Below are 8,041 nucleotides of genomic sequence, written 5' to 3' on the forward strand. Positions count from 1 at the left end.
TTTTGTAGTCTTGGAGATACTTCTGGCTACGGTGCAGCGAGGCTGGCTACGGTGCAGTAGGCTACACCAGGGTGACTGACAACACAGGGACAGTTCGCACTTCGCTTCTGATGAGCAAGGCCAGAGTAGCGCCGCTGAAGACTTCTTCAATCCCTCGACTAGAGTTGGCCGCTGCGACGCTAGCTGTGCAGTTGAGCACACAGATACTTACCGAACTTGACCTGAAAGTTGACGAAGTGCATTTTTGGACGGACAGTGTGTCCACGCTTCGCTACATCCACAATACCACTTCTCGTTTCCAGACATTTGTGTCCAACAGGCTTTCCGTCATCCATGATGGTTCTGAGCCCGATCAATGGAAGTACGTGCCGTCTGCACTGAACCCGGCGGATGCTCTCTCCCGTGGACAGTCGGCACGCGAGTTTCTTCAATCGGTATGGGCTACTGGCCCAGCGTTCCTCGGCGCAGAAGCAGCTGAATGGCCTGACCAGAAGCATGTGATCCAGCGCCATGAAGATGTTGAAGATCTTGAGGTAAAGAGAGGTTTGGGGACTCTCTCGGTAGCAGCTGAGTGTGACAGTACTTCGAAGTTGTTGAACAGCGTATCTGACTGGCACAAGCTCAAGAGGCACGTGGCGTGGTGGCTTCGGCTGAAGTGCATGCTGCGGAAGCGGTTGATGAACAGAGGTGATTGTGATGCCGAGGTAGCAGGTCAGCTCTCGCGGGTCAGCTCTCGCTTGACCGTTCAAGAACTTGATGATGCAGAAGCGGCGATTGTGCAGTACACTCAGAAGAAGGCCTTTCCAGAAGAACTCAGCTCCCGTTCAGACGATAAATCGAGCTGGATTTCTTGACAAAACGGGAGCTGAGTTCTTCTGGAAAGGCCTTCTTCTGAGTGTACTGCACAATCGCCGCTTCTGCATCATCAAGTTCTTGAACGGTCAAGCGAGAGCTGACCCGCGAGAGCTGACCTGCTACCTCGGCATCACAATCACCTCTGTTCATCAACCGCTTCCGCAGCATGCACTTCAGCCGAAGCCACCACGCCACGTGCCTCTTGAGCTTGTGCCAGTCAGATACGCTGTTCAACAACTTCGAAGTACTGTCACACTCAGCTGCTACCGAGAGAGTCCCCAAACCTCTCTTTACCTCAAGATCTTCAACATCTTCATGGCGCTGGATCACATGCTTCTGGTCAGGCCATTCAGCTGCTTCTGCGCCGAGGAACGCTGGGCCAGTAGCCCATACCGATTGAAGAAACTCGCGTGCCGACTGTCCACGGGAGAGAGCATCCGCCGGGTTCAGTGCAGACGGCACGTACTTCCATTGATCGGGCTCAGAACCATCATGGATGACGGAAAGCCTGTTGGACACAAATGTCTGGAAACGAGAAGTGGTATTGTGGATGTAGCGAAGCGTGGACACACTGTCCGTCCAAAAATGCACTTCGTCAACTTTCAGGTCAAGTTCGGTAAGTATCTGTGTGCTCAACTGCACAGCTAGCGTCGCAGCGGCCAACTCTAGTCGAGGGATTGAAGAAGTCTTCAGCGGCGCTACTCTGGCCTTGCTCATCAGAAGCGAAGTGCGAACTGTCCCTGTGTTGTCAGTCACCCTGGTGTAGCCTACTGCACCGTAGCCAGCCTCGCTTGCATCAGCAAACATGTGAAGTTGGCAATTCACCACCGCGTCTGGTGCAGTCACACTTCTTGGCACGCTGAACTCCCGCAGAAGGCTCAGTTCTTTGCACCACTGACCCCATCTTCTCAGGTGAGCATCTGGAACCGGGTCGTCCCATCCCAACTTCAGCCTGCAGAGATCTTGCAACAGGATTTTGGCTGACGTGACGAAAGGAGCTCCGAACCCTAGCGGATCATAAACGGCACTTACTGTGGAAAGAATGCCTCTCCTGGTTGCCGGACCCCTCCTGACATCAACACGGAAGCTAAGAGTATCTTCAGATACGTCCCACTGAACACCCAAAGCTCTTAGCGTCTGCGCAGAAAGATTGTGGCCGGTCAGATCAAACTTCTTGTGTGTCACGCGCTCAGATTCCGGGAAACAGAACATGACGTCAGGGCAGTTACTGACGAAGCTGGTCAGTCGGAATCCTCCCAACGCACAGCAGTCTCTGACTCCTCTTGCAATCCTCAACACCTCATCAGCCGTAGATCCTGTCTTCATGAAATCATCAACATAGAACGAGCGTTGAATACTGTCTATGACGTCAGCATCAAACTTATCTCCGAAGTCCTGCGCTGTCCTCCGTAGCGCGAAGTTTGCACAAGACGGAGAACTGATCGCACCGAACAGGTGCACATTCATCTGATACACTTCCAGTTCCCGTTCTGTGTCACCATTCGGCCACCATAAAAATCTGAGCAAACTTCTGTCATCCTCCGGAACCCTCACCTGATAGAACATTTTTTCAATATCAGCCATTACTGCTACCGGTCCCTCTCGGAACCTCAGCAACACGCCCAAGAGAGAACTCGTCAGATTTGGTCCTTGCAGCAGCCGACTGTTGAGCGACATGCCCTGGTAAGTTGCAGAGCAATCGTAGACGACACGAATCTTTTCAGGTTTCATCGGATGATATACACCATGATGCGGTATATACCAGGTACGTCCCTCTGCCATGTCGATCTGCTCGTTCTTGACACGTTCTGCGTAGTTTTTCTCGATTAACTCATTGACAAATGTTTTGTAGTCTTGGAGATACTTCTGGCTCTTGAGCATTTTCCTTTTCAGCTGCTCTGCTCGTCGCTCTGCTTGCTGTTTGTTATCCGGCAGGATGATCTCGCTTTTCAGTGGCAGGGGTATCTGGTAACGACCATCCAGGTGACGGACTCCGCCCTCCACGATCTTCATCCACGCTCGATCTTCAATGGAGAAGCCAACGTCTGTGGAACTAAGATCATGCTCGAAGTCCTGGTTGTAGAGCGCGACAAATTTGCTGTGAAGGTCAAATTCATCATCTGTTGGGCTTAGTACCTCGATACGATTTACTCTCGCGCTTCCATCGAAAACCCGGCTGCGGGATCTTGGTCCATACACCACCCATCCAAGAGACGTACGAATGGCAAATGGGCATCCCTCTCCACCAGCGCGAACTTCGAGAGGTATCAGGGCCTGAGGACAATTGGCTCCGATCAAAAGTTCAATATCCGCATGTACTTCCGGGGGAACAACCTCTTGCAGTTGTGGCCAGCGCTCCAGATCCGTAGCTGTTGCGATATCCTGGCGATCGACTGGAATTCTCTGCAACGTGTACGACGGCGGTAAATCCATTACTTTCTTCCCCGCCATGTCAGATATCTTCAGGCCTTTCACCAATGTGCTGGAAATCCGCTGGTTCTCAGCTGTTGCAGTCGTCATTGTGAGCTCCGTAGTCTCTCCTTCCATGCCCAGCGCCTTCAGAAGATTCGGCGTGCAAAACGTTGCGCTTGAGCCCAAATCCAGGAACGCATGCGTGACGACTGAACGAGAGCAGTCAGCGTTCCACATCTTCACCGGCAGAATAGCCATCATCGCCGACGACCTGCAGCTTGCCGTACCAGCAGAGACTTCAGTCGGCGATGCATCCAATCGTCCATTCTTCACAGAAGTGTTTTGCTCACCATTTCCATCAGTAGGGTTCTGACCAGTTCCTTCAGCACTTTCGTTCTTGTGCATCGCTGTTGGATGCAGCCGCTTACAAGTTCCACAGACGAGCTTCCTGAAGCAGTTACTGAATCTGTGGCCCTTTCGAAGGCATCCGAAGCACAGTCTGTTCTCACGAACGAACTCTCGCCGTTTTTCCCATTGCAGCTTGACCAACTCAGCACACAGATCAGTGAAGTGACTACCATGACAGTACAGACAACTCTTCGAGGACTGTACCGCTCCTGCAACTGCTGTAGCTGAGACTGTGTGTGTCTGTCTTCTGACTCGTTCTTCTCGGTGCCTGCCAAACGTAGGATTGGTCTGGATTTGCACCTCGCTGTCGACGAAGGTGACGACGTCTTGAAACTTCACCCTCCTCTTCTCAGACTCTTGGATCTTGTGAGCTCGTCGCCGCCAGGAGTCCTGCAGATGGCTGGGGAGCTTCTCTACAACTTTCCGCATCGTCCGGGGATGGTCAGTCTCCCTGGCTCCAAGAGGAATGCCCTGCATTACATTCAAACACGAGGTGAGCGCCAGTGAGAAACGATCAAGTCCTTCAACATCTCCTGGCTTCAGCTGAGGCCAGTCCATCAACATGTCAACGAATGCCGACGAGACTGTTTCTGGGTCGCCATATCTTCGTTCCAGCAGTCGCCGAGCCTCCAGATATCCAACATCTTCGGTCATGTGAAGACATCCTCTGATGATGTCCCGTGGTTTTCCAGCGCAGTATTGCTCCAAGTAGAACAGCCGCTCCGAATCACTGTCGGTCTTGCTCCCGATCCTGCTATCGAAGGCACGGATGAAGGATCTGTATTGTGTTACATCACCCTTGAAAACTGGCAACTCTGGTGTCGGGAGACGACTTTGCTGGATCTGGGACAGGATGACCTGTGTAGCATCGGGCTGTGAAGCGTTAAGGTCAGGTTGAGGTGGATTCTTCCTGAAGTTCATCTGATCAGCACGCGCCTCTGAAGCCCCAGCGTCTGACTGAACAGTAACCAGTGGTTGCTCGTTGCCGACAACGTCTTCTGCATGTCCAGTCCTCTCGTTCGGCTCAGCTGGACAGACAGCTTGCAATGAAGCCACGCCTGGTCTTGTTTGAGAACCTTGCTCTTCGGCTTCCATCAGTGCACGTTCTCTGGCTTCCACCTCTGCCAGCTCACTCTCCAACTGCAGATTCTCCATGCGCATCTTCATCTCCAGTTCTTCATTCTCCATCTTCTGCTTGCGCATCTTCATCTCCAGTTCTTCCTTCTCCATCTTCTGCTTTCTTTTCAGAAAGGCAGCTCGAGCCATCAGTCCCGCCTTCGTCGCCGACTCCGCTGCTCGCAACGAAGAGATGGAGACTTGCGAGGCAGAACTACGCAAGGACATCTGTGATGTGGCTCTGACGAGGGGTCCAGGAGCTGGGACCGTGTTGTCTACATCAGGAACAGCCGCCTCAGCGGCTGCGGCATCAGCTCTCGGTTCGGCGGAAACGTCCCGTCGAGCTGCAACGAATGATGCAACGTCGATTCCTTCTTGAACCAAAACCTCATTTAATCGCAGCATCAGCGCCGGCTTCGAACCCTTAGTGTCTGCACCTCTTCCCTTCAACTCCGCCTTCAACTCAGACACTTTCAGCTCTTCTAGAGGATTCATGATTGATGACAACTAATCAAAGCGGCTTCCAACTATCATCTAGCTGATTAACAGAAGTGTGACCAATTGAAGTACAAGACTTAGTTAGCAGTTGATCAACCAATCACGCAAGGCGACCGAGCCAGCTACGACAATCAGCGAGCTGCCCGGAGGACAAACCGCCTATCGACGACGCGTGAAACCGAGGTGAGTCTCCAGACAGGTGAGGTAAATCAATAGGAAAATTATCCAGGATCACGTGAAAACTTAGAGTTTGCTTAATATAACACCGAGTGCAGTTCATTCACGATCAATAACCGTCGGCAATACGTTAACAGCCGACGGAACACCCAACAAAACGCGAACTCCGTTAAGTATGACGCCACAATCGTTATATGACGTCAAAAGCTCAGTATGACGTCACCCCCGTCATGACGTCACAATAGTACGGTATTACGTCACCCCTCACTATGACGTCAACCATCCAGTATGACGTCACCAACCACCCAGCATGACGTCACCAAGTCTATGACGCAACTGTCCGACATTATGACGTCACTTAGATCACGCGGCAAATGGCCTGGAGCGGAGTCACCACAGGCGTGATAGCGCGAAGGCGCTCACCATACCAGTACGGACGAGTGTGGTGCTCCTGCTCCTGTAGCGTGCCGTCCTCCACGACGAGATGACGTCACTCCGTCGTCTCGCGAAGCGTTGTCGCACTTATCGCAACTGTAGCCGCCGACCAGACTCAGTTCGAAACTCGGATGTCGTCACGGATCGGTGTATTGGACCGTGTGGCCCTCCGCACGCAATCGTTGCTGTAAAACAACGGCCCTAAGTTAAGCATTGCACAAATAAACATAAACGAGCGCAAACAAACGTGACGGAAATAAAAGGGACAGGCGAGGGGGAACATAACACACGCATAAATAAATAACTAGATAAAGGCAACCAGGTACATTGTTACGCGTCCATTCATGCACTTGAATATGCATATACGAAACAGTATAATTATATCGAAAGCACTTGATTACATGATTGTGCGACCGCGACATTTAGTTACGTACCGACAAATGTGCTCCCTGAGTCGCTTATCGGCTAACGAAACCAGAGGCACACGTCTCCAGAGGCACATCAGACGACCAGCCTCACGGTCTTGGTAAATGGCTATAAATCCGAGACGAGTGTCAACCTTAACCTTATTTATCCACATATAAATGACCGGTAATAAATATCTGCAGGCAATTCATATAACATTCAATATTGGTTTCATACACAGCAAATATTCGCCCTAATTACGGTTACATATTCCATAAATATTACGAGTTAAGTCATTTTTCCTGTGCGACTCACCGGCTCTGGCGCAGACACCACCACATACCACCAGCCTCAACGGGGCTCAACTGACCCGCGCCGCGCCCCCGACCAGCGCCGGGGCGCCGGGCACCGCCCATATTCAGAAATGTTCATCCGCGTCAGCTATCATATTCGCAACTTAAATGTCCAGGAGATCCCTACTCGCATCAAACAATACATTTTACAATCCTGAGCACATTATTGGGCATAACATACACATTAACGAGTCAAATATCACAGTTTCCAGTTACTACTTTTCTGACCCTGCGGTCGCGACGGCGCAGCTACATTCCTGGGCCCTGCCCCAGGCTACGGTCGGCCGGTGACCTCGACAGGTCAGAGGGACCGAGCGAGCAATGTGCCAAGGCTGCGAAACCAAGGAAGAAAATAGGAAATCAGCAGGATGGTAAACGTGGACTAAGGAACATAAAATGACAAAATGGAAATGGCGCGCCTACATATATATATATATATATATATATATATATATATATATATATATATATATATATATATATATATATATATATATATATATATATATATATGTATATATATATTCGTGTAAGCAGGCAGTATATTTTCTAGTAGACATGTTTGATTGAAAACGATAGCATACTTAGCTTTTACGTTCTTCTTCTCAAGTGTGTCCTTTTTTACCCTGATAGCCCATCGAACGTCGCGAAACTGTAATTAGAACAATTAGATATGTAACAAATCATGATTTATTTATTTTATTCAAGTAGACAGTGCGATCGTTAGACAGTGACAAGACGGTGTGTGTGTTATGTGTACTTACCTGAAGACGGAGAACGCTTCTCCGAAACGCGTCGTATAATTGAAAGTGCAAACATACATGAATTTACAGATCTATGAGTCTTGGGGACCTTACCTTATACATAATCTCCCAGAATTACACAAAAAGACAATCCGGAGGAAAGAAAAGCTTTCTAAGAAGAACGTAAAAGCTAAGTATGCTATCGTTTTCAATCAAACATGTCTAAAAGAATATATATATATATATATATATATATATATATATATATATATATATATATATATATATATATATATATATATATATATGTTTCATTGTAGACCAAGGAGTTGTGAGCTTTAGCAAGCTTTCGGTTGGTTCCAGATACAAAAAGAGTGTTATCCGTGCTTTTATACGAAGAGCGGTAAAAGTATGTTCGTCATGGGATTTGTTACATGTAGAATTCACTAGGATTAAGCAGATATTAGTTAACAATGGATATTCAAACCAAGAGATAGATGCCGAAATCAGAACTTACCTGGACAGGGAGATCGAAAAAGGTAACATGACAAACGGGACAGATGAGACGAACGGTGCAAACGGGACAAATGAGAGTAATGGGACAAACGGGACGGACGACACAAACGGGACAAACGGGAC

General features: G+C 49.3%; 1 long non-coding RNA gene across 1 annotated transcript; it reads right to left on the reverse strand.

Annotated features, from left to right (window-relative positions):
* Nucleotides 1-6,036: 6,036 nt before the first annotated feature.
* Nucleotides 6,037-7,049, reverse strand: LOC122377102. The gene is made up of 3 exons (XR_006255779.1): nt 6,622-7,049; nt 6,336-6,435; nt 6,037-6,086 (listed from the first exon to the last, which is right to left on the reverse strand). It is a non-coding gene; the product is annotated as an uncharacterized LOC122377102 (long non-coding RNA).
* Nucleotides 7,050-8,041: the final 992 nt, after the last annotated feature.

This window comes from Amphibalanus amphitrite, unplaced genomic scaffold, assembly GCF_019059575.1.
Source record: "Amphibalanus amphitrite isolate SeventyFive unplaced genomic scaffold, NRLGWU_Aamphi_draft 002517F_arrow, whole genome shotgun sequence".
Lineage (NCBI taxonomy): Eukaryota > Metazoa > Arthropoda > Thecostraca > Balanomorpha > Balanidae > Amphibalanus > Amphibalanus amphitrite.